Source organism: Trichosurus vulpecula, chromosome 1 (assembly GCF_011100635.1).
Source record: "Trichosurus vulpecula isolate mTriVul1 chromosome 1, mTriVul1.pri, whole genome shotgun sequence".
Lineage (NCBI taxonomy): Eukaryota > Metazoa > Chordata > Mammalia > Diprotodontia > Phalangeridae > Trichosurus > Trichosurus vulpecula.
The window spans coordinates 541,805,453-541,833,327 of NC_050573.1; the positions used below are offsets into that span (position 1 = coordinate 541,805,453).

Genomic DNA, 27,875 nt, shown 5'->3' on the forward strand with positions numbered 1-27,875 from the left:
TTGAAGTCAATTGGGGACGAAACAAATCCACTTTGCACATTCCCTGAAAGAGATAACTCTGAAGTTCACCACGAAAGGCAGAAAGCTCCATGTCCCCTACACATAGCAATACCATTATTCCGAGTCAATTAAGCACATAAAGACCAAATGACATATTTAACAATGTGCCTTTTCCCATAGGATAGAATGGCAAGTTCATTGCAAAGGAACTGGGCAGGATTCCACGGTACTTTAAAGCGCTCTGCAGGCAGCTTTCCTCTCCTTGCTTTCTCTTCATCTAATGCATTAGGTTTTATTTGCTGAACTTTCTCTTGGAGTTATCTGCAGATATCCCTTTCACCCCATTGAAGTCAATGCGGGACGAAACAAATCCACTTTGCAAATTCCCTGAAAGGGATAACTCTGAACTTCACGCCAAATGCAGAAAGCTCCATATCCCCTACACATAGCAATAGCGGTATTCCGCGTCAACTAAGCAAGTACCGAGCAAATGGCCTATTTCATAACATGCCTTTTCCCATAGGATAGAATGGCAAGTTCATTGCAAAGGAACTGGGCAGGATTCCACAGTACTTTAAAGCAGCTCTGCAGGCAGCTTTCTCTCCTTGCTTTCGCTGTATCTAATGCATTAAGTTTTGTTTGCTGAACTTCCTCTTGGATTTATCTGCAGATATCCCTTTAACCCCACTGAAGTTAATGAGGGACGAAACAAATCCACTTTGCAAATTTCTAGAAAGCGATAACTCTGAACTTCACCCCAAAATGCATAAAGATCCATATCCCCTACACATGGCAATACCGTAATTTCGAGTCAATTAAGCAAGTACAGAGCAAAAGTCATACTGAGCAATGTGCCTTTTCCCATAGGATAGAATGGCAAGTTCATTGCAATGGAACTCGGCAGTATTCCACGGTACTTTAAAGCGGTTCTGCAGGCAGCTTCCTCTCCTTGCTTTCTCTTCATCTAATGCTTTAGGTTTTGTTTGGTGAACTTTCTGTTGGATTTATCTGCAGATATCCCTTTCACCCCATAGAAGTCAATGGGGGACGAAACAAATCCACTCTGCGAATTTACTGAAAGTGATAAATCTGAACTTCATCGCAAAATGCATAAAGGTCCCTATCCCCTGCAAATAGCAATACCATTATTCGGAGTCACCTAAGAAAGTACAGGGCAAATGGCACCAAGCTAGAAGCTCAATGACTTGATAGCTACATGACTAATAAACAGTTTTTGTGTTTACTGTTCCTAGGAGAGGCCTGGAATTCTGGAATAGAGAGTCATTGTGTATTCTAGGCAGGGCATTTCCAGAAGGGGGACTAGGATGTTGAGAGGCCTAGAAACCAAGCCTGTGACCTTCACATGAAGGAAGATCTGGTCTATGAAATGGGGACTTAAGGATGACATCCCATCAGAGAAAATATTGGAAAGCCTACCCTGTGGAAGAAGGATTCAATATATTCTACTTGACTCCATGGCATAGTGCATACAGTGGTGATACTGTTCTCCTGCAAACCCATCTTCGTGACTTCAAACACTTACTATTTCTGGGAACCTGGGCAAGTCACTTTGATGGGGTTGAATGTGTTCAAGGACACATCAAGGTTTGAATTCACAGACTCAAGCATTCTTTAAAGTCATGTTGACCAAGGTTTAATGTAAAGCCAATAGGAGAGGGAGAGGTCCTTAAAGAACTTTCATAATTTTAGGAATTCGCAACCTAAGAGGATTGAAGCTAATTCTTATGCAGAAAATGTAAGGGATTCTCTGGAAGAAAGAGTATGTAGGTGATAACTTACAACCTTGGACAAAGGCATCTTTCATTATTGGAAACCACAGGAAGAGGTTTCTCAGGTGGTATCTTTGGTCTGTTATGTCTGTAGCAAGATAGCTTTGAGAGCTGATATCTATAACTTAACCTCTAGTTTTATTATGATAACTTGGGGAATCAGTACTTCTTCAGAGGACAACATGTTCCTGTGATGGGTACAGATAGCTTCTCTTACTGGGGCATATTCATGAGATATTGCTAGGTATGGTGTATTTTGACTGTGGAGAAAACTGTCAGGAATAATATTTGGAGGGTACTGAGAAATACGATCTGGGAATTGGAATCCCTGTACAAGCAACCAAGCATCCCATCGTTTTCACCACGTTTGCCTCACTTTCCTCATCTGGCAAATGACCTGGAGAAAAAATGACAAATCACTTCCATAACTTTGCCAAGAAAATGCTAGATGGCGTGACAGAGGTAGACATGAGTGGAACAAAAAAACCTTATCAAGTACAACAATATGTGTCACATGCAGTGTCTTAGATACTGGGAATACCAGCACAAAAATCAAGACAGAGGACCCACAAAAGCTGCCTTTCACTGAATTCATTTTGTTTCTGATCATTAAACTCTTAACAATATCCAAGTATGCAAAAGTAACTGGGGTGAGATCTAGAAAACTTACCATTTCATACCTGTTGTTTGGTTCCTCAGCTTAGACTTGAAGTAAAAACAAGGGTCCATATTCAAAAGACCAAGTGGAAGCCAATGGAGAAGAATCCCTACTCAAGTCATAGAATGTGGGATCTGAAATGCTCCTGTGGCATTATCAAATTGTCACTGCAAAATCCTCAAATGTTGTCAACAATAACTCACCATAAGTCCCTCTAAGGGATCCCAAAGTCACCTGGATGCCAATGATTCAGGCAAAAACGAGGCAAGTTGGGTTATACGAGAGTTGTTATGAATAATACATCAAAATTTAGCCAAGCTAGAAGCTCAATGAGTTGACAGCTACATGGCCAATAAACAATTCGTGCGTTTACTGTTGCTAGGAGAGGCCTGGAATTCTGGAATAGGGAGTCATTGTGTATTCTAGGCAGGACATTTCCAGAAGGGGGACTAGGATGTTGAGAGGCCTAGAAACCAAGCCTGTGACCTTCACATGAAGGAAGATCTGGTCTATGAAATGGGGACTTAAGGATGACATCCCATCAGAGAAAATATTGGAATGCCTACCCTGTGAAAGAAGGATTCGATATGTTCTATTTGACTCCATGGCATAGTGCATACAGTGGTGATGAGACATTTACTAGTTCTGGGACCCTGGGCAAGTCACTTTGATGGGATTTAATGTGTTCAGGGACCCCTCAAGGATTGTATTCATAGACTCAAGCATTCTTTTAGTCACGTTGGCCAGGGTTTATTGTAAAGCCAATATGACAGGGAGAAGTCCTTATAGAACTTGCATACTTTAAGGAATTGGAAACCAAACAGAATTCATTTTAATGCTTGTATAGGAAATGTAAGGGATTCTTGGGCACAAAGAGTATGTAGGTGATGACTTACAACTTTGGACACAGGCATCTTTCGCTATTGGTAACCACAGGTAAGGGTTTCTCAGGGGGTATTTTTGTTCTGTTATGTCTGTAGCAAGGTAACTTTGAGAGCTGATATATATATATAGCTTGATCTCTGGATTGATTATGATAACTTTAGGAATCAGTCCTTCTTCAGGGGACAACATGTTCCTGTCATGGGTAAAGATAGCTTGTCTTCCTGGGGCACAATCCTGAGATATTGCTAGGTATAGTGATGGTTTTTTTCCACACCAGAAACTCATGAGGCCGTCAGCCCAAATGTGGAGGTGTAACTCACACTGGGGAAAGCACAGAGTGTTACATATTTAAATTACTTTGATTTGAGTTAATTGATCTGGTAATTCTTCATTAATTAAATAAACCAGACCTTTTGACTAAGTCAGTAACAGAAGCAGACAATGGAAATGAAACTCCAGCATTCCATCTCCTTCCTCTCTCTGTTCATTTGCACAGACCGCTTCTTTGTCTGAAATGTATTTTCTTCCTACCTCTCAGTCCCTTAGAATCCTTAGCTTCATTCAGGGACTACCTCCTTGGGAAGTCTTTATCAAACTTCCTCTCCCTCCCCACCCCCCAACATACCTCGTTCATTCTGTCTCCTCAGATTACCTTGTATTACTGTACAGGTTGAATATTCCCAGAAAATCGTCAGCTGGAGGGCAAAGGACTAGTTTGTTTTTGTTAACTCGGCAACTCACAGTGACTTGAGTAGGTACTTAATACATGTTGCCTGAGTTGCATATTCTATACTTTGCCAGATATGTAAGATCTTCAATTTAATTCTCACCTCTTAAGCACATAATTATGTGTAAGGCCCTGTGAGCATGAAGATAAGAAGGAAAAGCTGCTCCTACCTGCAAAAAATTTACATTCCTCTGGGGAGTATATCATGTATAAAACAGATAAGAAATATGCAAAGTGATTTGAGGGAGAGGAAACTATCAACTGTGGGGCTCCAGTTAGGCCTCTAGTAGGAGACTGAGCTTTGGTACCTGAGCTGTCTTGAAGCTCCTAATCTTCAAAGAGATGAAGAGGAAATGTGTTCCCCAGCATGGAAGAGTTAGGAAGTGAAGAGCAGAACTACAAAAAGACATTTTGGGGTTTAGCTCAATGAACTAGTTTTGCTGGACCGTAGAATGCCTGAGGAGGAATAAATCTTCAATCTGGAAAGGTGGGTTGGAGTCAGCTTGCGAAGAGCCTTAGGAACTAGGCCGAGGAATCTGTATTTTATCTTAGAGACTTGAGGATGTAATGGCAACCAGACCTGTTTTTAGGAAGTTCATTTTGATAGCTATGCAGAGGATAGTTTGGAGAGGGAGAGAAACTAGAGCAAGGTCATCTAAGAAGTTAGTACTGCAGTAGAAGTGAGTCATGATGAGGGCCTTAACTAGAGTGGTGGCTATGTGAGTGGAGAAATGTCCAGATGAGGAAGATGTTGAGGTGAAATGGATGAGACTTAGTATCTGATTGTGGATGCACAGAGGAAGGGAAGAATCAGATGACTTCCTCTGAGGTTTTTAACTTCAGTATTTAGAGTGGTTGATGATGGTGATTCTCACAACAGAAAGAAAGCTATTTAGAGGGGTGTTGGCATTAGGAAAGAGGATTATGAGTTTGTTTTGGAGACATTGCATTTGATGTGGCTAGAGAATATCTAGGTAGAGAGGTCCAGAAAGCCACTGATGAGAATGATTGGGACACAGTTTTGGAAGCCATCAGTTTAGAGACTATGATTGAATCCATAGGGGTTGATAAGAGTACTCAAATGCACTCTTGTAGAGAAAAGGGCATTGAGGCCAGGGAAGAGAGTATTAGAGGATACTAGAGACTGAGGAGGAATGCTCAGGCATGGAAGAAAACCAGAAGAGAACAGTGTCATGGAAGCCTAGCAAGGAGAAAGTATATGCAGGAGGAAGAATAGTCAAAGATTGTCAAAAACTGGAGAGATTAAGTGGTATGAGGTCTGAGAAAAGACTATTGAATCGGCAACTAAGATGTAATAACATTCTTAATGATTATTCATAAATCCATATACTTTATAGGCAGTACTTTAAAACAGCAAATTTATTTTTATTTCATGGAAGGTAACAATGGTTTAAAAATGGTAAAATATTTTCAGAAGTAAGGGATGAGAGAATCTAAAGCCAAACCATCATGCATATTTGCTTCAAAAAAATAACCTGGACTTCATATAACACCAGAACCTTGTTATTTCTCAATCAACAGTGTGTAGTTAGACCACTGACTTGTTAGAGATCAAGACTAATTAAAAACTAGAAAAAATCAACAGGAAAAAGACAGCTACTGTGTTACCTATTTAAATAAGTTATTGATACTGAAAAATGGGAAAGGATGACACAAATTTATAAGGGTTTTTTTTTAACAGAATTTTGTGTGATGTAAATGTAAATGTGATGTAATGAGACCAAAAGGAACTTAGATATTGTTTCATTAGCAAGTGCCTGTTCTTACCAAAGGGGAGAGGTGCCAGCCAAAGATAATACTGGTTTAGGCTATACACTTTTAAGGTATATCTTATGGACTGGAAAATGAAGATTATGAGTGTCTTCACCTTATAAAACAAGTAGGGAAGGAAGCATAGGTTTAATAAAATTTGGTGAGAAAACCAACTAAATGATTATCCAAAAAGTATTAAGGATGGAACTAGAAAGAAGAAGACCACAAAATGCTCTTACAAATGTTTCACTATCAAGGACAGTAGAGAACACCACATTTAACATGACATTTGAACTCTAGCCTTACAATTCAGGAGGTGCTGCTTGAAGTGGAAATGGTACTGAAAAAACAAAGATAGTAAAAACAGTAGAATTAGACCAAGTATATTTGGAGGACTGTGTTCAGAAGCAATCCAATGTTGATGGTGTTAAGGGATTGATTCTTAAGGAATATAAAGAAGGAGAAAATAAGATGTAGAAAATATCTTGGACTTTTTTTACTGGGAAAAAAGTGATCAGGACCATCAGTAACTACTGACACATATGAATGCTTTCCCCATCTTTTAACTTTTTTTGAATGAGAATACATGCATTGAAGTCATTCTTAATTAGGAAACTAGAAGGCAATAAGTAATCTTTTATAAATGATATTCAAGCAGAGCACATCTTTATAACAATTCACAAGTGTACAGAATACAGGATTTCACTGTGCTTAATGTTGATTATAAAAAAGGATTTGATTCCGTGGAACAAAAAGGTGTCTTGAAGGGATTCCACCAAAAAGTATTTTTTTTGGTATATGTGAAAATTATGCAAGATTCCTTTATGACAAGAGAGAAACCGTTCTTCAATGATGTACTGATTTCAAGCCCACAGACTCTATGGAGCCTCCTAGATGAAATCCATGATAACCCAAAAGAGTTTGGCTTGACTATCCAAGTAAGAAAACCCAAGTGGATGAAAAACGCCCCTTGTCCAATAGTATTCAGTTGGATGGACTCTCAATAGAGCTGTGTGTGTGTGTGTGTGTGTGTGTGTGGTCCTTAGAGCCTACAAAAGGACAATGAGTTGGACCCAGAATTAATGGGAAGAGTGAACTGAATTGCCTTTGGAAGATTTCAAAGTTCACTTTAACACAAGTGATCTTCTGGAATATGTGACTAGAAGCATATAACAGAATAGTCTTCAAAGTATTGACATTAGGAATCATCCCAAGGGCAAACAAGAAGTGGTAGATGGTGGCTGTGAGTAGAATGCAACACATTACAAACAAGGAGTTATATAAGAGGAATGGTATAAATAGTGTCATCAGAAAGAAATGAATGAAAAAAAAATGGGCTTATCATATAGTGAGAGAAGAATGAATAGCCTACATTGATTGTCAAGAAAATGTGAGTGAGATTAATCCCTAGAACACTGAAGGAGATGTCCTTTGGTGACCACATTTTTTCCACTTTGTGAGATTTGCGTGTTGCACAGAATGGGCAGAGATGGGTTGGGATGATGAGTCCAATAAACATTTCATACATCTATTGGAGTATATGTAAAATGATTATTGATCAAGTGGTACCTAATTTTTAAATCATGGGCTTAGAAAAGTACCAAGACCATAGCTTTCTCTTGTATCCAATCCCTCTCCCCAAGGTGCCCTTCTTTCACCATGCCCGCCACCCCGAGTCATTCCACCCCTCTCCACAGACCTTTCCTCTTCTCCCATTCCTTCAAAAAAGAAGCTACTTTTGTCGTTGGTGTTTTTGTGACAATCATGACGTTTTTAACTTCAGAAGTTGAATGGCAACAAAATTATTATGTGTGGCAAGTATATTTTTATTGCTTGACTTGTGTAATTGTTTTGGGCCCACCAAGATTAGTCATATCTAAGCACTTTTGCCACAGTTTTTTTTAATATTTGATAATGACATGCCAAACATGTCAAAGAAAAGTGAAAGTTCAATAAGTTTGGGTATTTGAAAATGTATAAACAGTTGATTAAAATTTTAATGTTATCCAGGTATTAATATCTTCCATAAGGAATTGAGATTTTCTTAAACCAGATATTTGAACTGCTTCTTTAAATAATATTTTAAATGCATAAAATACAATCCATAGGGTTACAAAAGAAATCATTTATATTAACATGCAGTTGCAAAATATAAAAAAAGTTCATGGACACCAAGTTAAGAACTCCTGATTTAAACAAAATGATTATATAAAATAGAAGCTGCCATAATTTTAATAAAACTTAAATATTGTCACTTTTTCATTGAACATATTTTCTTTAATATTTTTGTCCATATTGATATTCTTAAGAGTCTTAAGAGTTCATGAATAGTTCTGACAATTATTTTTATAGTCTTGAGTAAAATTATAAGTTAATAAATAGACATAGTTTCTCATTTTCTGATGTGCATTTTTTTCCACAAACTAAATAACATATACCTATTTAATTTTGATATAGTAACAAACCTATTCACTAAACAATCATCCCTAAATTGGCTTTAACAGACTTAAAAAGCATAAAATATGTCATTGCAGGACTGATATCTTTCATAGTGAACATAAATTTAAGTCGTTATGTAGCTGTCAGGGATCCTTCTGTGATTTAACAGCCCCATTTCTATATTATGTTGACATCACTGCTCTACATCAATGAAATCAGAAGTTCAGACCAAACACACACACACACACACACACACACACACACACACACACACTTTAGCATTGCAGTATAAGATAATATTTTTGAAAAAAAGTATATTGTGTGGAACTTTTATAAACTATTATGTTTTTTTGATATATTTTCTTTTATTTAATATATTTAGTTTTCAGCATTGATTTTCACAACAGTTTGAATTACAAATTTTCTCCCCATTTCCACCCTCCCCCCACTCGAAGATGGCATATACTCTGGTTGCCCCATTCCCCAGTCAGCCTTCCCTTCTGTCACCCCACTCCCCTCCCATCCCCTTTTCCCTTCCTTTCTTGTAGGGCAAGATAAATTTCTACACCCCATTGCCTGTGTCTCTTATTTCCTAGTTGCATGAAAAACCTTTTTTTTTTGTTTTTGAACATCTGTTTTTAAAACTTTGAGTTCCAAATTCTCTCCCCTCTTCCTTTCCCACCCACCCTCCCTAAGAAGTCAAGCAATTCAACATAGGCCACATGTGTATCATTATGCATAACCCTTCCACAATACTCATGTTGTGAAAGACTAACTATATTTTGCTCCTTCCTAACCTATCCCCCTTTATTGAATTTTCTCCCTTGACCCTGTCCCCTTTTGAAAGTGTTTGTTTTTGATTACCTATACCCCCATCTGCCCTCCCTTCTATCATTGCCCCCCTTTTTTATCTTCTTCATTCTTCTTTCCTGTGGGGTAAGATACCCAATTGAGTGCGTATGGTATTCCCTCCTCAGGTCAAATCTGATGAGAGCAAGATTCACTCATTCTCCCCTCACCTGCCTTCTCTTCTCTTCCACAGAACTGCTTTTTCTTGCCACTTTTATGTGAGATAATTTACCCCATTCTATCTCTCTCTATCTCCCTCTCTCAATATATTCCTCTCTCATCCCTTAATTTGATTTTATTTCTTTTAGATATCATCCCTTCATCTTCAACTCACCCTGTGCCCGCTCCCTCTCTCTCTCTATATATATACACATACATATATACATACATACACATTCACTTATACATATATATACAGCTACCCTAATACTGAGGTCTCATGAATCATACACATCATCTTTCCATGTAGGAATGTAAACAAAACAGTTCAACTTTATTAAGTGCCTTGCAATTTCTTTTTCTTGTTCTTTTTCTTGATTACCTTTTCATGCTTCTCTTGATTCTTGTGTTTGAAAGTCAAATTTTCTATTCAGCTCTGGTCTTTTCACTGAGAAAGCTTGAAAGTCCTCTATTTTATTGAAAATCCATATTTTGCCTTGTAGCATATTACTCAGTTTTGCTGGGTAGGTGATTCTTGGTTTTAATGCTAGCTCCATTGACCTCCAGAATATTGTATTCCAAGTCCTTCAATCTCTTAATGTAGAAGCTGACAGATCTTGGGTATTCTGATTGTGTTTCCACCATACTCAAATAGTTTCTTTCTGGCTGCTTGCAGTATTTTCTCCTTGATCTGGGAGCTCTGGAATTTGGCGACAATATTCCTAGGAGATTTCTTTTTGGGATCTATTTGAGGAGGTGATTGATGGATTCTTTCAATTTCTATTTTGCCCTGTGGCTGTAGAATATCAGGGCAGTTCTCCTTGATAATTTCTTGAAAGATGATATCCAGGCTCTTTTTTTGATCATGGCTTTCAGGTAGTTCAATAATTTTAAAATTATCTCTCCTGGATCTATTTTCCAGGTCATTGGTTTTTCCAATGAGATATTTCACATTGTCTTCCATTTTTTCATTCCTTTGGTTCTGTTTTATAATATCTTGATTTCTCATCAAGTCACTAGCTTCCACTTGCTCCAATCTGATTTTTAAGGTAGTATTTTCTTCAGTGGTCTTTTGGACCTCCTTTTCCATTTGGCTAATTCTGCCTTTCAAGGCATTCTTCCCCTCATTGGCTTTTTGGAGCTCTTTTGCCGTTTGTGTTAGTCTATTTTTTAAGGTGTTGTTTTCTTCAGTATATTTTTCAGTATTTTTTTGGGTGTCCTTTAGCAAGTCATTGACTTGTTTTTCATGGTTTTCTCGCATCCTTCTCATTTCTCTTCCCAATTTTTCCTCTACTTCTATAACTTGCTTTTCCAAATCCTTTTTGAGCTCTTCCATGGCCTGAGACCAGTTCATGTTTTTCTTGGAGGCTTTTGTTGTAGGCTCCTTGATTTTGTTAACTTCTTCTGTCTGTATGTTTTGGTCTTCTTTGTCACCAAAGAAAGAATCCAAAGTCTGAGACTGAATCTGGGTGCGTTTTCACTGCCTGGCCATATTCCCAGCCAAGTAACTTGACCCTTGAGTTTTTCAGCAGGGTATGGCTGCTTGTTGACTAAAGAGTTCTACATTCCACACTTGGGGGAATGCACCAGCTCTGCCACACCAGTACTCGTCCTTCCCCAAGAACCCCCAACCTGGACTGGACTTAGATGTTCAGCAGGCTCTGCACTCCTGCTCTGATCCACCACTTAATTCCTCCCACCAGGTGGGTCTGGGGCTGGAAGCAACTACGGCTGTATTTCTGTAGCTGCCACACCTCTGCTGCCTCAGGACGGTAGCTGAACCTCAAACTCCTTCCACTCCTGCAGCTTTTCCCACTAACCTTCTCTGTTGTCTTTGGTGTTTGTGGGTTGAGAAGTCTGGTAACTGCTGCAGCTCACTGATTCAGGGCGCTGGGGCACGCTCCACCCGGCTCCTGGTCTGTTTGGACTGCGCAGCTCACGCTGGGCTCTGCTCCGCTCCGCTCTTCTCCCAGCTCCATGCGGGATAGACCTCACCCAGAGACCATCCAGGCTGTCCTGGGCTGGTGCCCTGCTTCCCTCTGCTGTTTTGTGGGTTCTGCAGTTCTAGAATTGGTTCAGAGCCATTTTTCATAGGTTTTTGGAGGGACTTGGCGGGGAGCTCACGCTAGTCCCTGCTTTGCAGAGCCACCATCTTTGCTCCGTGCAAAACTATCATGTTTTAAGCAGAGTTTGTGAAAATAAGTATTTCTGAAGTATTTAACTTAAATGTGAAAATTGAATTTGATTATCTTAGAACTGTAGAGATTGCTTCCTGAGCAGAGTAAATATTAACCTTAAATTTATTAGAAAATTGATTTGTATGAAACAAAAAGTTATGGAAGAATTCCAGTATACATTTATGGAGGGCATACCTACATGTGAATCCAGTTTTTTGCAGTATTGAAAGCATTTGCAGACTCACATTAAGGCCCTCTTTTGTATGCAGGGCAACATGGTATAATAGAGAGCTGGACTCTGAGCCAGTATCACTTGGGTTCAAATCCTCCCTGCTGACCAAAACTGGTTCTATGACCCTGGGCCTGTTGCTCATTTATCATTTCAGTACTCTAAGCAACTCTAAGACTATGAGTTGTAGAGAAAGTGCTAACCTACATTGTAGGGGGAATTCTTCATTTACTTTTGAACTCATTTTGGGGAGGCATGTCTCTAAATGCTTATTTCTTGTAATTTCTTTATGAGGAGATATTTTAAATGTAATTTTATCTTTCTTGGACAGAATTAAATGTTTTGTATGACCATTTTCTACATTATTCAACTTTCTGTATCCATATTAATTCTATTTTCTATTTGATTTGTGTCTCTGATGATCTTGAAAGTATTTCTATTATACATATTGAAAATTAAGATACCCATTTAAAAAGAAAAAAAAATCACAAGAGAAAGCAAGAGATCTTTTGTGCTTCAGGGTTATCTGTTATTTTAAAAATAACAACTTTTAAGGTAATCATATTCACTTTGATTTTCACATATCTCAAAAACCTTTTCTAACAAACAGGGCTATAATGTCGACATGAGTTGAAATTCTCTGAAGCTGTCATTACTCTCACTTTTACAAATAAAGTTTGGAGGCACAATTTCCAAGTAATCGAATTTCATTGTTTGTGATCTTGGTGATGGGCCAATCATACAGAAACTTTATCCACATGAAGATATACAGGTATCAGAGCAACTCATGCCTTTATTCTGATGAAATTTCTTCCTAATACAAAATAACCAGTTGCACAATTCTAAAATGCTCATTTGTAATATGTAGAGACAGTGTCTAAATTACTTTAAAGTTCTTATGCTATTCCCTTTCATCACATTATGCTTCTCAGGCATTTATGCATAATAGAAATTTTAAGAACAATGTATTCTCAAGTCTAGACATATTAATCTTTAAATAAATTGTAAAAAAAATAAGAATCCTCTAAGGAAAACAAAAATATTACCTGAAAAAAATTTCTAAAACATGCTTTAGAATTGCATTAGCTTTCCAGGTAGAAGGTTAGGTCTCTAAGGTACTTAGAAGAAAAAATGTTTTTGCCCTTGAGGTGGAACTAGATACCCAGAGGCCATTTGTTCTTTCTTGTTCTTCAAGCCAAGTTCTCTCCCAGATTATCCCTTATTTAAAGTTCTTAGAAGGTATCAGGAATAAGTAGGGTTAGCAGAAACCTTAGGTAATTGCCTATGGTTGCCTATTTAGGTGTTTTAGTTTTTCTTATATCTAACTGAAAAGTCTTTCATTTGAGTTCATTTCCTTTATTCTGTCTGTAAAGCACAAACCTCTTATGTAAAGCCAGTCATTCAGCTGAATGTTCAAAAGTCCAGTTTTTCATGGAGACACTTTGCTATCATGTAAGCAAAATCTTGGATTGCTTCACTTGAAATTCAGCACATTTATTCTAGATCTTATATTATTTTAGGCATTTATGCAAATAGAATGTCTCATATACATGGAACTCAATTCATTATTGTGCATTTATATTATTTTAAACCCCAAAATAAAAATTATGTAAATACATGATCACTAAATGGTTCTGTTTATATATGTATGTGTGTATATATATATACACACATATATATGGACCCCAGTGCTTATAATATTCCTCATATTAGTTTAAAAGATCATTAATATATCCTGATGGGCAAAATGGTACAGTAAATAGAGGGCTGGCCTTGGAAGCAGAGAGATCTAGGTCGAAGTCTGGCTTCTTATACATATTAGTTGTGTGACTTTCAGCATGTCATAACCTCTCATCACCTCAGACAAAACTATACAATTAAGTTCCAAATAAGCTGAAAGTTTGCTAATCTGAATCGGTAGAAGGGGTAGGCTCCTTACACTGATAAAATCATAGTTTGGTCCCCTCCTCCCAAAGAAGACGAAATTTTTTTTTTTCAACAAATTTAGTTATCCCAGCTAGACCTGGAGTCAGAAAGACCTGAATTCAAATTCTGCCTCAGACACTGACCATGTGATGCTGGGCAGGTCACTTGATTTCTCAGCCTCAGTTTCCTCATCTGCCAAGGGGATAATAACACCCACCTCCCAGGGTTGTTGTGAGGATCGAAGGAGATGAGAATTATAAAGCATTTTGCAAACCTTAACATGGTACAGAAACTCTAGGTATTCTTATTACTAATCTTTCCAGTGCTTTACTAATCTTCAGGTGATATGTAAATTTCAGAAAATCAAATTTCTGTTTATGTGGCAAACATTAACTTCTAATAGTTATCAATATTAAGCAAGGAAATTTCCTCTCCAAACAGTTTCAAAATCCATTTCTTGTCTCCAACGAATAATTTCCCACTTGTAAACATTTCCTTGGTTTCCCATGATGATGTAAGAGGATGTGATACCTATGTAGCCAGTGTGCATTAACCCTTTCTCAAAATCCTCAAGGTATACCTCATCCTACATTTTAAATGCGAATATTGCTGTATGTGGAATATCTACTTCAGAAATTAAAACTGTATATATCAGATGTATGGCATGAGGAACATGTGATTTGGGAATTAAGTGCTAAGTTGGGATACACACAAACTAGTGAGATCTCTTAGCCTCAAAATTCTAGCTTAAGTAGTATTTTTATTCCATAGCCTATATCCTCTTCCTTGCTAGATAGTGATATCCTTTTTTTTTAAACCAAAAGGATTTAGGAAAAGTATGTCCTGTCTCTGCCTGATATAGATGATATAGAACGCAGTCATAATCCTAGTAATATTCCTAAACAAAGTGATTTAAGAGAGTTTTTGCCAAACAGATAGAATTGTAATCTTAAAAGGAATGATGACTTCAAAAATGAACTATTTACAAGCATATGTGTGCATGTATTTATGGGCAGTTAGGATCTTTGGATCACAGATTCAGAGCCAGGAGTTCAGCATCTATTTCAACCCATTTATTCTACAGATGAAGAAAGAGAACCAGATAGGTGAGTGACTTGTCCAAGGTCACACAGTTAATATGTACAGCCAAGGCAGGATTTGAATTGAATTACAGGAATTGAATTAAAATACAACTATATATAATTCAGTATCTCAGTAATTCTAAAAGGTGAGAAGGGTTGAAAATGGAAGTTAAAAATGAGTATATGGGGCCTAGAAGACTTCAGAAAAAATAGAGATTTAGAGCAATTGTGTAACTGAAGCAAAGAACTAATACAAATGCATGTTTTTGTATTGTGTTAAATAGCTAATGTTTGTCAGGTTTCTTGCATTAATTTCAAAGATATGGTTGACCAACTTGAAAGAACTCAATGAATGGAATATGAGTATAATTTAGATAAATGAAATTTAGAATTCATAAACATATGATCAATGCATTATTCAAGCTTTTTCTCACCTGCTTCCCAAATTCATGGCAGGGGGTGTGGTTCTTTAGAAATAAAATGCATTTAGGAAATGGTAAAATATCAACAACATATAAAAGACTTTGGGGGTTAAATTACAAACATGAATTGTGTTTTCTTGACTAAAAATTGGGAGTGAAGAATGAATTAAAATTAGTAGGGTGACAAGTTGCCAGATATAACAGAGCACAGATAATTTCTGACCTATCAATTGTACCGGTGAGAGACTATATTGATAAGTTGGGTTTGGTGGGACATTTTATTTTAAAGAAGAATGTGCTTGGTATTCAGGTTTTGCAAAATGAGTTCTATAAGCTTTCAGGATTAATGATCTTCATTGATAGTAGACAGACTCCTGAAGAATCAAACAACTCAGCTTTGCAACCTTGTCAATCCTGACTTCCCCTTTCCCTCACCTCTCACTCCCCAATATCCAGTCAGTTGCCAGGTCTTGTAGATTTATTTTGTCTTGATACTATCTCTTCCATACCCTTCATTTGGCTCATATTGCAGGTTTCCCTGTTCAAGACCTCATCACCTCTTGGCTGTACAGTTTTATCCTCTTAATTAGCCTCTGCATCCAGTCTCCCTCTTCTCCAACACATTGTCTACACAGCACCCATGGCGATAATCCTAAAACCAATCTTGAGTATGTCACTGCCTTACTCAAAAATCTTCATTTGTTTCCAGTGGCCTTAGGATAAATTCAAAGTAATTTTTTTGGTGGGGGGAGAGACAACAACATCAGGGAGAAACAAAAGGTCTCATATGGGATGAGCTGCACTTTGAAGGAAGCTAGAGATTTTAAGAAGGAGAAAGTGATTAGAGCATTCATCCTAGGCTTGGGGGCCAGCCTATGCAAAGAAGGAATGTCACCAGTGAGGAACAGCAAGAAGTCTAGTTTGGCTGGACAGTATAGTGTCTGAAGGGAGGGAGCCAAGGCTAAAAAGGCACATTGGCCCCATGTTGTGAGGAGCTTTAAGTGTGAAAGTGAGGAGTTTGCATTTGATTCTAGAGGCAAGATTGAGTGATAGGGTCAGACCTGTGCTTTAGGAACATCCCTTGGCAGTGCAAGAAGGGAGATATTTGACAGGGAGAGCAATTAAACTATTTCAGTTGGCTGGGTGACAAATGGGAGCATCAACTCCAGTGCTGTGGGTTGGAGAGAAGGGGATGAATGTGAGAGATGATGTTGAAGGAGAATCAATAAGACTCGGCAGCTGACTAGATATGTGAAGTAAGTGGGAGTGGGCAGTTGAGGATGACCAAGTTTGCAAACGTGGGTGACTTGAGGATAGTGGTACCCTCAACAGAAATTTGGGAGCTTGGAAAAGAGGATGAGTTTGGTCGGGGGAGAAATAAGTAGTTTGGGACATAATAGCTAGCAATTCTATGGTGCTTTAATAAGGTTTTCAAAGCACTTCACATGTGTCATCTCATTTGGTCCTCATGACAACACAAGCAGGTAGTTGCTATTATTATATGCCATTTTACAGATGAAGAAACTGAGGCAAACAGAAGTTAAGTGACTTGCCCTGGGTTATATAGATAGTAAGCCTCTGAGGCTAGATTTGAACTCAGGTCTTTCTGACTCCAAGTCCAGTACTAGCTATGCACCACCTACCTGCTAACATATTGAGTTTGAGATGGCTACACAACCTGCAATTTGAAATGCCCAAAAGACAGTTGGTAATATGCGATCAGAGCTCATAAAAAGGACCACAGCAGAGTATGTATAGATCTCTGAGTCGTCTACAAAGAAATGAAAATTGAACCAATGGGAACTGATGAGGTCACCAAATGAGAGAATGTAGAGAAAAGAAATGATCCCAGGACAGACTCTGGGGACACCTACATATGGATAGTGAGCCAGCAAAGAAGTCTGAGGAGCAAACAGGTAGGAGAATCAGGAGAGAATATTATCATGAAAACCCAGAGAAAAAAAGCATATTTAGGAGGAGAATGTGGTCAGTGCTGTCAAAGTACAAAGGAGACATAAATAAAGATGAGGGATGAAAAAAGACTTGTCAGGTTTATCAATTAAGAAATCATTAATAACTTGGGAGAAAATTTCAGTTGAGTGATGAAGTTAGAAGTAGGCTGCATGAAGCTGAAAAGTGAAAGGAAAGGAGGTAGCATGAGCTTCAGGTTCCCCCTCCATGGAGGTCTTCAAAGAGAGGGTGGACAACCACTTGTTAGCTGTTATAGTGGATGTTCTTTTAGACTAGATGGTTCTTGAGGCACCTTCCAACTCTCAAATTCTGTGATTCTGTGAAGTGAAGGGAATGAGTATAGATCATTTTTTAAAAAAATGGATTTGGCTCTGTAAGACAAGAGATATATAATATACAATATTTGAAGGCCTTTCATGTGGCTGAAGATTAGACTTTCTGTGCCACCCACCACCACCTCCCCACCTATTTCCAGAAGGCACAATTATGAGCAATGGGTAGAAATTAAAACAAAGATTTAGTCTTAATATATGACAAAACGTACTAACAACTGGAACCGTTTAAAACTTAATGGGCTGCTTCAGGATATAAAAGAATTCCCCCACCCAAGATCAACAAGCAAAGGTTCCATGATCATTTTGTGGGTATGTGACAGAAGAGATTCTTATTCAGGTCTTGGTTGAATTAGATGGCCTCTGAGGTCCTTTTCAACTCTGATTCTGTGAGAGTAGAGAAACCATGTATTAATATATGGAATGGCAGTCTTATCTCTACCAACATCCCTACCACTACCATCTTTCTGTTTAGTTGTAAAGGATGAATAACATAATGGATAGTTAATCCCCTAACATTCAAACTAGAATGAGATATTTTGAATACAGCAAAATATGCTTGCCATTCAAATTATCCCTGGAAATTCCAAAAAAAATGATAAAGGGAAATTTATTGAATAAAGGTGTATTCATTGATTCCATGTTTTATGCAGGTAGGCCCTTTACTTTATCAAGAGGGAAAATTTAATAAAAATTGAAAATTAAAGAACAATAAAGAATTACATTATGTTACAAAGACAGTACATTTGTATATGAGAGGTTGGGCAAATGAATCATCTCAATTTCCTTGAATATCACTTGGGCTATCAAGTAGAAAATTCATATACTCAGATATTCAGATTAGTGGTTTGTATATATAGTTTTTGTGACATCCTCAAGTATTTCCATATTTTGAGATATGACAAAAGTCTAAGCTCAAAAACTTTGCGAATTCACAGAGACAGGTATTTCAAACCAAAAGGAATCCTCCCCAAATTAACTCCAAGTAAAAAAGATTTTTCCTGTTAGAATTTTCAAGATAATTTTTGAAAGTTAATTTTTCATTTATTTTGAAACAATATATATTAACAAGTACTGATCTGAAAGAATTAATGTTCACCTAAACAGTGGTTGCTGTCTGTATGACACATAGGCCAAGGACAAGGCAATTGGTGAAATGGAGTATTGGCAAGCCTCATAGCCATTTGGGTTAAAAGCGTACCTGAAGCATTAGAATAATCATTTTTGTTTATTTACACTACCAAGTATGCCTGGCAGTTGTTTCATTTCATCTGGTTTTGTAGACAAGGCTAAGAACATTGGGATTTGTTTATCTTTAAGTACTTTAAAATTGGAACAGTTAACCTTGGGAAAAAAAAATCTTGTATTTAGTGGCTCTCTGAAACTACCCTCCCAGGACTCTTATTTATTCTCAGTTCCAATTATCTTTTCTACATCCCTTGTCTCCTTGCACCTCTGTTGTATTTGATGCTGTTGACTATCACTTCCTCCTGGAAAATCCTTACTTCCTGGTCTCCTTCATCTTAGCCTTTCCTGGTTTTCCCACTTCTCTGAACCTTCTTTTTTGTATCCTCTCTTCACCCCCTAATTGCAAGTACTCCCTAAGAATTAGTTCTTAACCTTATAAAAATATTTACACCTATTTCCTCAAAACTGATTCCTTTTCCTATCTTTAACTATACTTCTTCAGTTAATTCAATTTGTTATGCTGATGTTTAAAAAAATTCTACCATGTTTGATAGGAAAATATTTGCTTTTCTCCCTAACTCTAGCCCACTAACCCAACTTTCGTAAGTTAATTTAATTTAATTAAGTATTCAAAGTCATACAATAGGCAAGTGAAATTTGATCTTAATTCAATTGAAAGTATAGCTCACAATCTGTAAATTGATGCTCACTTAAATCAGATGCATCCTCTCAGTTCAGCAAGCCTTTACTAATTGTCTACTATGTACCAGGCACTGGGGATAGATAGATAAAAATGTTACAGAAAAAGGGAAGTTTAGAGGAAGAATAGATTTGGGGAGAAGATCCATTCCATTTTGGACATGTTGAGTTTGAGATTCTTACATGACATCCAGTTGGAGATATCCAGCAAGCACTTGGTGAGATGGGACGGGACGTCAGCAGATTTAGGAGCTGTGTTTGGAAGGAGTTGAGGAGATCAACAAGCGAGAGTCTAGGGAGAAAAGAGAAGCAATGATAAATAGAAAGTTTAAATTTTACAGGCTAGGCTTTAAGCCAAAATTATTTATCTGAAAACACCTGGAAATGAAGTTTGTTAGGGTCATAAATTGCACTTTTAAGCTCCCTATAACTGAATGAAAATCCCATTTGTTTGAGTAATTTCCAAAATAAAAAGATGATAACCGATCAATTTGTGGTATAGTGTAAAAGCACGGAATTTGAAAGGTTTGACCTAGAATGTGTAATTTTTAGAAACAATCCACAAAAAGCTATTACTGTATTATTTAGACTAAATGGGATTTATTCCACTTATGTGAAGAGATTGACATTAACGAAGAAAGTCACAGACATTTTAATTTTATACATCATTTCAACATAAGTAAAGGAGCAGACACCACTGCCTAGATAGGCAAAGTATTCGATACTGTGTACAATGTGATGCAATCAAGATGATTTTGTACAGCTTTTCAAATTGTAGTTCAAATGATATGTCTAGGCTATATATATATATATATATATATATATATATAATCTATATGTGTGTATACATATACATACATGTGCGTATATATGTATGTCAAATTTCTAAATTTTACTACCTTTGAAAGAAAACCCACTTATAGACAGTTATTTAAAATGTCTTTAAATTGAATGTATTGGTAATTTTTAGGGAATACAATTAATTCTTTTTAGAGATATACATATTTAATATAACATGCTTTGATAAATTTTATTATTCAAATTGCATATTTACATAAATCACTAGATAACTCAACATTTTGAATAAAGACAACTATAGCAATCTTTAAAAATAATGGAAATGAAGAAAATAAAGTGTCATAAATTGAGGGGCAAAGTTGATAGTTCTTATGAACTTCAAATGCCAGATAGGAGGTGCCTTAAACATCATCTCATTCAACTTTCTCATTTTGTACCAATGAGGATGAGATTGAGGTCCTCAAGCAACTTGCCCAGGTTCATGCAGAATTGAGAGCGCCACACTATGAAATGCTATCCTCTTGATGACAAATGCACTTTTATCTGCACCGTGCCATACTGTATTAGCCATATTTGTTTTTTACTGCAAAAGTCTATCAAAATGAAATTTTTGCCCATTTGTGAATTTGCTCCCCTGAGATTCAGAGGAAGTGAGAGACATCAGAAGATCTAAGAATGGAATTAGGGACACAAATCTGTGGGTCTAAGGAGGGAGAATATCTGATATTTATATAGCATTTTAATAGTTTGCAAAATACTTAACATAATTCCCATTGAATCCTGACCAAGGCCATTTTGATGAAGGTGTTACCACCATTTTACAGATGAGGAAACAGGCTCAGAGAGGTTACTTGTCCAGGGTTAAACAGTTATGAAATGTCAGAAGGTGTTTAAAAACATAAAAAATTCATCTATCATTCTTCTTTTCTGGGTATTGTATGTTGGTCAATCAGCCAACAATTATTTACTAGATTAAGCTGAGATACAGAAGACAAAACAATCCCTGTTCTCTGGAAATGTACATTCTCTAGGGAAATTAGACAAAGAGCACAAGTCTTTCCTCACAGTGAGTAAACTCGGAATTTTCCTGTAACCCCATAATGCTACGAAAATGTAACTGAAAAGTTATAATTGATTAAATTTCTGTCACATAACAAACATACAGGCCTGCTATATTCCTGTGGTCCCCCTGGTTTCTTTCTAGGTATTGCCATATGGAGCTATCTGCATATAAGATTCCTTGTTTAATATGTCTTAGAACCATTCTGTATCAATTATACACACTGATAAGAATTCTTGTGGCCCCAATTAAAAAAAATTAAATCATTTTTATCTTTTAGCATGACCTCAAATTTAAAGATAAATTTTCTTTCAAAATCTGAGGATGAGAAATGTTGATCAGAATGCTAGAATCTGGCATATTAGAGCTTTTAAAAAATCCCTTTTGCGCTTAAAATTATGATTTCACAGGAGTTCATATGAGTAGGTCTATGAAAGAAGTAACTATCATAGGAGGAAATTATGATGTAGTTTCCATATAACTGGATGCTTATACCTGTCGTAGCTATTCATACACAGGACAGAGTAAATACAATAAAGATGCAGTATTCCTTGTATTTTAAAATAATCCTTGAAGACTACCACTAATAAAAATGTTCCTATATGTAATGGATGGCACTCCACTAAGACACCAGCCTATGCTTAAAATAATGAAGAGGGTATTTGGTTAGGGGATACATTTTCACATCTTTCAAAAGTATAAATTCTACCATCAGCAAGAAAATTAACTTTATATATTTAAGTTCACATGAAAACTGAAGTTGCAAAAGATAATTTTTCATCATTTAGGTCAGGGGAACCATTGTGAATTTTAACTGAATGACCCACAAGTCATGAATTGCTTGTAAAATATCAGGAACATTATTTGAGTTCATTTGAAATGTTAAAATACTTTTTGTTCTACTTAAAAAGATAGATTAACCTTATTTCAAATTCATCACAATCTTAACATTTTTGTCAATTAATTTTGTCAATTTTGAAAAATTTGAACCTTATTAAAAACTCTAATGAACTAAACATTTTTTCTCAAAATGAAATACTTGATTTTTAGCCAACACACTAAATCTTAGATATTATTGAAAGCATTGACTTGTACTTTCTGAAATGACCTTCGATGTCTTCTCTGCCTCATTCTTTTTCACTTTAGAGGCATCCCAAATACTTGTGGAAAGAGCAAATAATGACATTTTATGAGATACTTTTATCATTTTACACATATATATGATTTTAAAAATAAAATTCTTTTTTATCTTAGAAGGTACAAATGGTATTGTAAATGCCTTGCAGTAATTGTCTAGACATAGTTAGGTTGAGCAATAAACTAAACTCCAACAGCATATCCATCAATAAGAAATAAATATTCTAAGATACTATGAAAAAACTTGCTAACTATATAATAATGTTTTTAACTGCCATTTCCTATTGGTACTATTAAGCAACTGATCAAGATTTAGCTTAGAGCTAAGGTTTCTCCCCGCCCCACCCCACGCCCCTTGGAGCTTAGTTTCTAAGATACAAAACAAATCCTTAAACCAAGCATCAGGAGAGAGTAGTAAAAGCTACCATTTAATAATAGCTAGAATTTATATAATGCTTTAAGTTTTGCCAAGTATTTTACAAGTATGAGCTCCTTTGATCCTTACAACAACCCTGAGAGGTAGATGAGACTCCAGACTTCGTGCTTTGTCTGCTATCTACCATAATGAAAACCTAGGGTGGAAAATGTATCGAAGAAGAGAAGGGTGTTTAGCAGTGACAAAAGTAGTAGCTACATCAGAATGCATGAAGACTGAGAGAAATCCATCACAGCTATTGGTCAGGGATATCTTGGGGAAAAGTAGGTTAGGTTGAATGATGAAGTAACCTACCAGCTGCAAATTGTTGAGGACATGATACAGTTTTCCATTTTATATAGTAAAATTATAAAAGCATTATTACTTTATTATCCTACCATCAATCAATCAACAAATGTTGATTAAATACCTACTATATGCAGTCAGTGCTGGGAAAACAAAGAGAATGAAACAATCCTTTACTTATATTCGTTACATACATTCTAATGGGGAAGGCAACAAGCATGTATATATATATGCTTGTATATATATATGTATATATATGTGTATATATATATGTGTATATATATGTACATATATATGTGTATATATGTATATATATACACATATATATGTACATATATATACTTATATATGTATATAAGTAGATAAAGAATAGACACGAAGTGAGTAAATACACAGCTATATTCATGTAATTTGGGAGAAAGGGCAGTACCAACTTTGGGGATCAGAAAAGGCATCTTGCAGAAGATAATGAATGCTTGAGCTACATTTTAGAGGAAGAGAGGGATTCGGTGAGGAAGAATTGGAGTGTATTCCAGACTTCCAAAACAGATAGTGTAAAGGAATGGGTGAAGGGAGATGAATTGTCATTTGAGGAAAAGAGAAAAGCCCGATTTGGCTGGATTTTGAACACAGGAAGCAGGGGGAGTCATATCCGAGGAGACAGGAAAGATAGATTGGGTCAGATCACAAAGGGTTTTATAATGGCTAACTAGTGTAGTTTATATTTTATCCTAGAGACAATTAGTTGCAATTGGAGTTGATTAAGTATAGGAGTGACATGGTCAGATCTGTGCTTAAAGAAAATTACTTTGGCAGCAGAATTTAGGAGGGACTTGTGTGATGAGAGACTTGAGACAAAACTGTTGTGGTTATCCAGGCAAGAGGCAAGGAGTTCTTGAATTAAGATAGCAGCTGTGTGAATAGAGAGAAGGGATTGAACATGAGATGTTAAAAAAGAAATGGCAAGGTCTGGCAGTTTCATGTGTGATGTGAGGGAGAGAGAGGAGTCATGGATAGCACAGGACGAATGGTAGTAGGTTCTAGAGATAGGGAAGTTTGGAAAAGTTGAGAATTTCAAAAGGGAAAGTGGTTGACATGTGCAGCAGGCAGCTGGTGATGCAAAATTGAAGCTCAGGGAAGCAACTTGGGTTGGTGAGACACATAGATCTAGATATAAATATGTCATGAATGAATAAGCATTTATTGTTTACTATGTGCCAGGTATGTGTGCATAGAGATGATAATTAAATAAGAGATAGTATGTAGAGGGTTGCTGAAATCCCTGGAAGAGAACCTGCAATGGAACCTTGGGGAATAGTCACATAAGCTATTGTGTGATGTGGATGATAAGCTAGCAAAGGAGAAGAAGGGATGCTTAGCAAGTAGAAGGAGAATCACGAGAAGGAAGTATCATGAAAACCCAGAGAGAACAAAGTATCCAGCAGACAGGTCAAAATGGATGTGGATCGAGAAAAGACCATCTGATTTGGCAATTAAAGAAATTGTGGGTAACTTTCATGAGAACACTGAAGTCAGAAAGCAGATAGAAAAGGGTTTATGAGTAAACAAAAGAAGAGGAAATGAAAGTGACAAGTGTAGACACTTTTTTCAAAGAGTTTGGTTGGCAAAGAGTAGAGAGCTATAGGATAATAGCTTGAGGGGATGGTGGCATCTAGTGAAGGTTATTTAAAGATGGGTTGACTTGAGTATGTTTGAGGCAGTGGGGAGAGGCTGAAGATTTGAGAAGGAATGTAATGTACTAAAAGAAGACAGGATGGGATCAACTGCATGTGTAGTGGGGATGGCCTTCGTAGATTGTACATAAGGGGAAAGAGTGAGAGATAATGTCAATAGGTTTTGCAGTTAAGGAAATAGGGAATTCACATTTAATGGCCTTAATTTGCTCAGTAAAGTAGGAGGTAAAGTCCTCATTTGAAAAAGAGAGGGAGAGACATGGGATGCTTAAGGAAGAAAGAGAAGGTTTGAAATTAGTCTCTATGGAGAATTAGATAGGAAATCATTTGGAGGGAATAAAAAGACGTACCTTGGGCCTAGTTGAAGGTGGATAACATGAATTTGTAATGTACCCAATGAACCCAGTTGTGAGACTTCTTTCAGCTCTGTTCAATAGCCCATGAAGAGGAGCAGAAGATGTAGAACCAATTGGCATGTTGAAAATAGCTATGAATGTTCATAATTTGGGGTATTTTATATTTCTAAAATGCTGATAAATAATGCTTGTTGGGGGTTGGGGGTGGCACACAGGAATTCCCTCTTAAGGAAGAAGCTTGATGCTGAAGGCTGTTGGGAGAAGGGAGTTGTATAAACAGTATCACCAATTAATGCACTTAGAGTAAGACCTGGAACACTTAACCTCTGATCTTCTTGTAAAGGGAAGCTTAAAAGTACTTATCACTATAGCTAGAGTAATTTTGTAAGAAGTGACATAAAAAACTGTTTGCAGACTATTTACAATCCTCTTTGATTCAGTTGTTTCAGACATGTCAGACTCTTCATGACTCCAGGGTTACAGTAGTAAGTGAGGTTGGATTTGAACTGGGGTCTTCCTGACTCTAGGCCTGGCACTCTATTCACTTTGCCACCGAGATGCCCCAACAACAACAAATATTATATTTGCCAACTATCCACAGTCCTATTTGATATCATAATCTCAACTACATTGGAAACAAACAACATCACAGATAATTCTATAGCTTTAAGAGAGATGAGTCCATGTTCCTAAATTCTAAAGACCTGACAGTCATGTTCATTAACCACAGGTCCAATTCTCTAATAATTGGATTCATATGCTGTAATACACACACGTACATACATACACACATACACACGTGCATACACATATGCATACATTCATATACACATAAACACATACTCGTACATACATACACATACATTCATACATACATACGCACATACATACACGCATACGTACTTACTTACACATGTTGAAAAACTCCCTGAAATTACCCTCAGTATCTTGCCCAATAGTTTCATTCCATCACTCTAGTTGTGGCTATTTGGTAAAAACAAGTCTTGAATCAAATATGACCCTCAGTATACAGTCCAAATAGCCTTCTATCAGGTGGTCCTCCTACAGATTCCTGCTTTTGGTTTTGGCTGCATAATCAATATTTGGTATAAGTTGTGAGGTCACTTCAGAGGCTAGAGTAACTGGACTTTGTCCAAAGGCACCAGTTTACAGTGTACATGTACTTCAGTAGAACAAAATTACTGAGCTTAAGAACCTAGTCAGCGAGTATGACTGTTTAAAACAAAAAGCTACCAGATGGGCTTTCCCTTGGTGATGGATGCACATACCCATGTTCCTTCCCTGGTGATATCTTCTTCAGCAGTCTCTCCTTTCCTCAGGTCTCTTTCTCCTTACATCATAGGACCTGTGTCCTAAAGTCTGAAGTATCTCCTTGAGGTCTCTCCTGTAATAGAATTGTCCTTAAAAAGCTCATTTGAGGGCACCTATCCTGCTGCTTGTCCTAGGACCAATTTTGCAATACCTGGTCTGCCTTATTTGATAATTATGCTATGGATTATCTACCTTGACATTAAAAATTATGAAAATCATTGTGCTATAGTAGTTTTCCAAGTAAAATAAGTTTATAAGCCCCATTTTGCTTCCATACTCTCACTGTATTTGCTATGTAAGGGGGAAGAGATTTCTAAGAAAAGAAACTGTTAATAATGCAGTATAGAAACTTATTTCTGTTATTCCAAAGATAAAAAAAATTTAAGCCTTTTTTTTGTATTTTTTGGCAGATTACAGCTAAAAGTTATGACAAGGTTGAAAAGGTGAGTCCATTCAAACATACTCAATAGTATGCTATAGTTTAACTGGTAGTTGCAATCATATTTTAGTGGCCATAAGCAGAATAGGCTTGATCACTTAAGCCTCCACTATTTAAATGAAGACAACCTAGACTACAGAAGTTCTTTCCTCATATGTATGTGCTTTTGTGTGTGAGAATACAAAATTTCACTGATCCAATTGAATTATTTTTTCTTTCTGCTGATTTTATATTCATGAATTTCACCTCAATAATGTAAAAGTGAAATTTTATTATATACAGCTAATAACATTCTCTTGCGTTAACAGTTATTTCAGAGATACCTTATGAAGGTTTTACATATTGATTTATGGAAGTGTTATCTTTCCTATGTCAGAGAAACCAAGGGAGAACTACCCAGCTACAAGAAAGTTAAGCCAGGGGTCCAAAAAATTCAAACCAGCTTTGGCACATTTTCACATTTGCTTCTATTACTTCTCTCAGACACTGAGAAGAGCTGAGAAAAATTTATACATTTGAAATAATAGGTTTCACGTTTGATTAGTCTTTTAGACCTTGGGGTCTTCTACTCAACCACATAAAAAATTCTTTCCTTGAGTGACTCAGCTTACCTCATTGAGCCTTGCTGGTTGCTGCTGCTTCTCTTCCGGGAAGCGGAAAACTTCCTGTGTGATGAGTCATGGGGCTGGCTGAGGGGAGGTGTTAACTCCAGAGCCATGCCCTATTGGGTGTTAACCTGGTCTACGCTAGGGGGAGGGGCCAACTCAAGAACCAATCAGCTCTGGTCATTCAGGCGGCACTTGAGGATATCGAAAACGCTATAAGAGGGGAGAGGACAGCTTGAAGATCGGTTTTCCTTTTCCGGTTGGAGCCAGAGACACCTACAGCCGAAGCTGAGCTGCCGGTAGCAGAGCTGACCCACGTGGATCGAGGAGTGCTGAGCCAAGACTGGAGGCCAGTGGGTAATCTTCTTACCGCAGAGGGGAAGCACCTATATGATTTTGCCTTATACCATGTATATGATTTTGCTTT

The 27,875-nt window shown here is 37.0% G+C and overlaps 1 pseudogene; it reads left to right on the forward strand.

The window, feature by feature from the left end:
- The first annotated feature begins 6,642 nt into the window (after positions 1–6,642).
- Positions 6,643–27,875, forward strand: part of LOC118841497 — a 36,252-nt pseudogene continuing 15,019 nt past the window's right edge.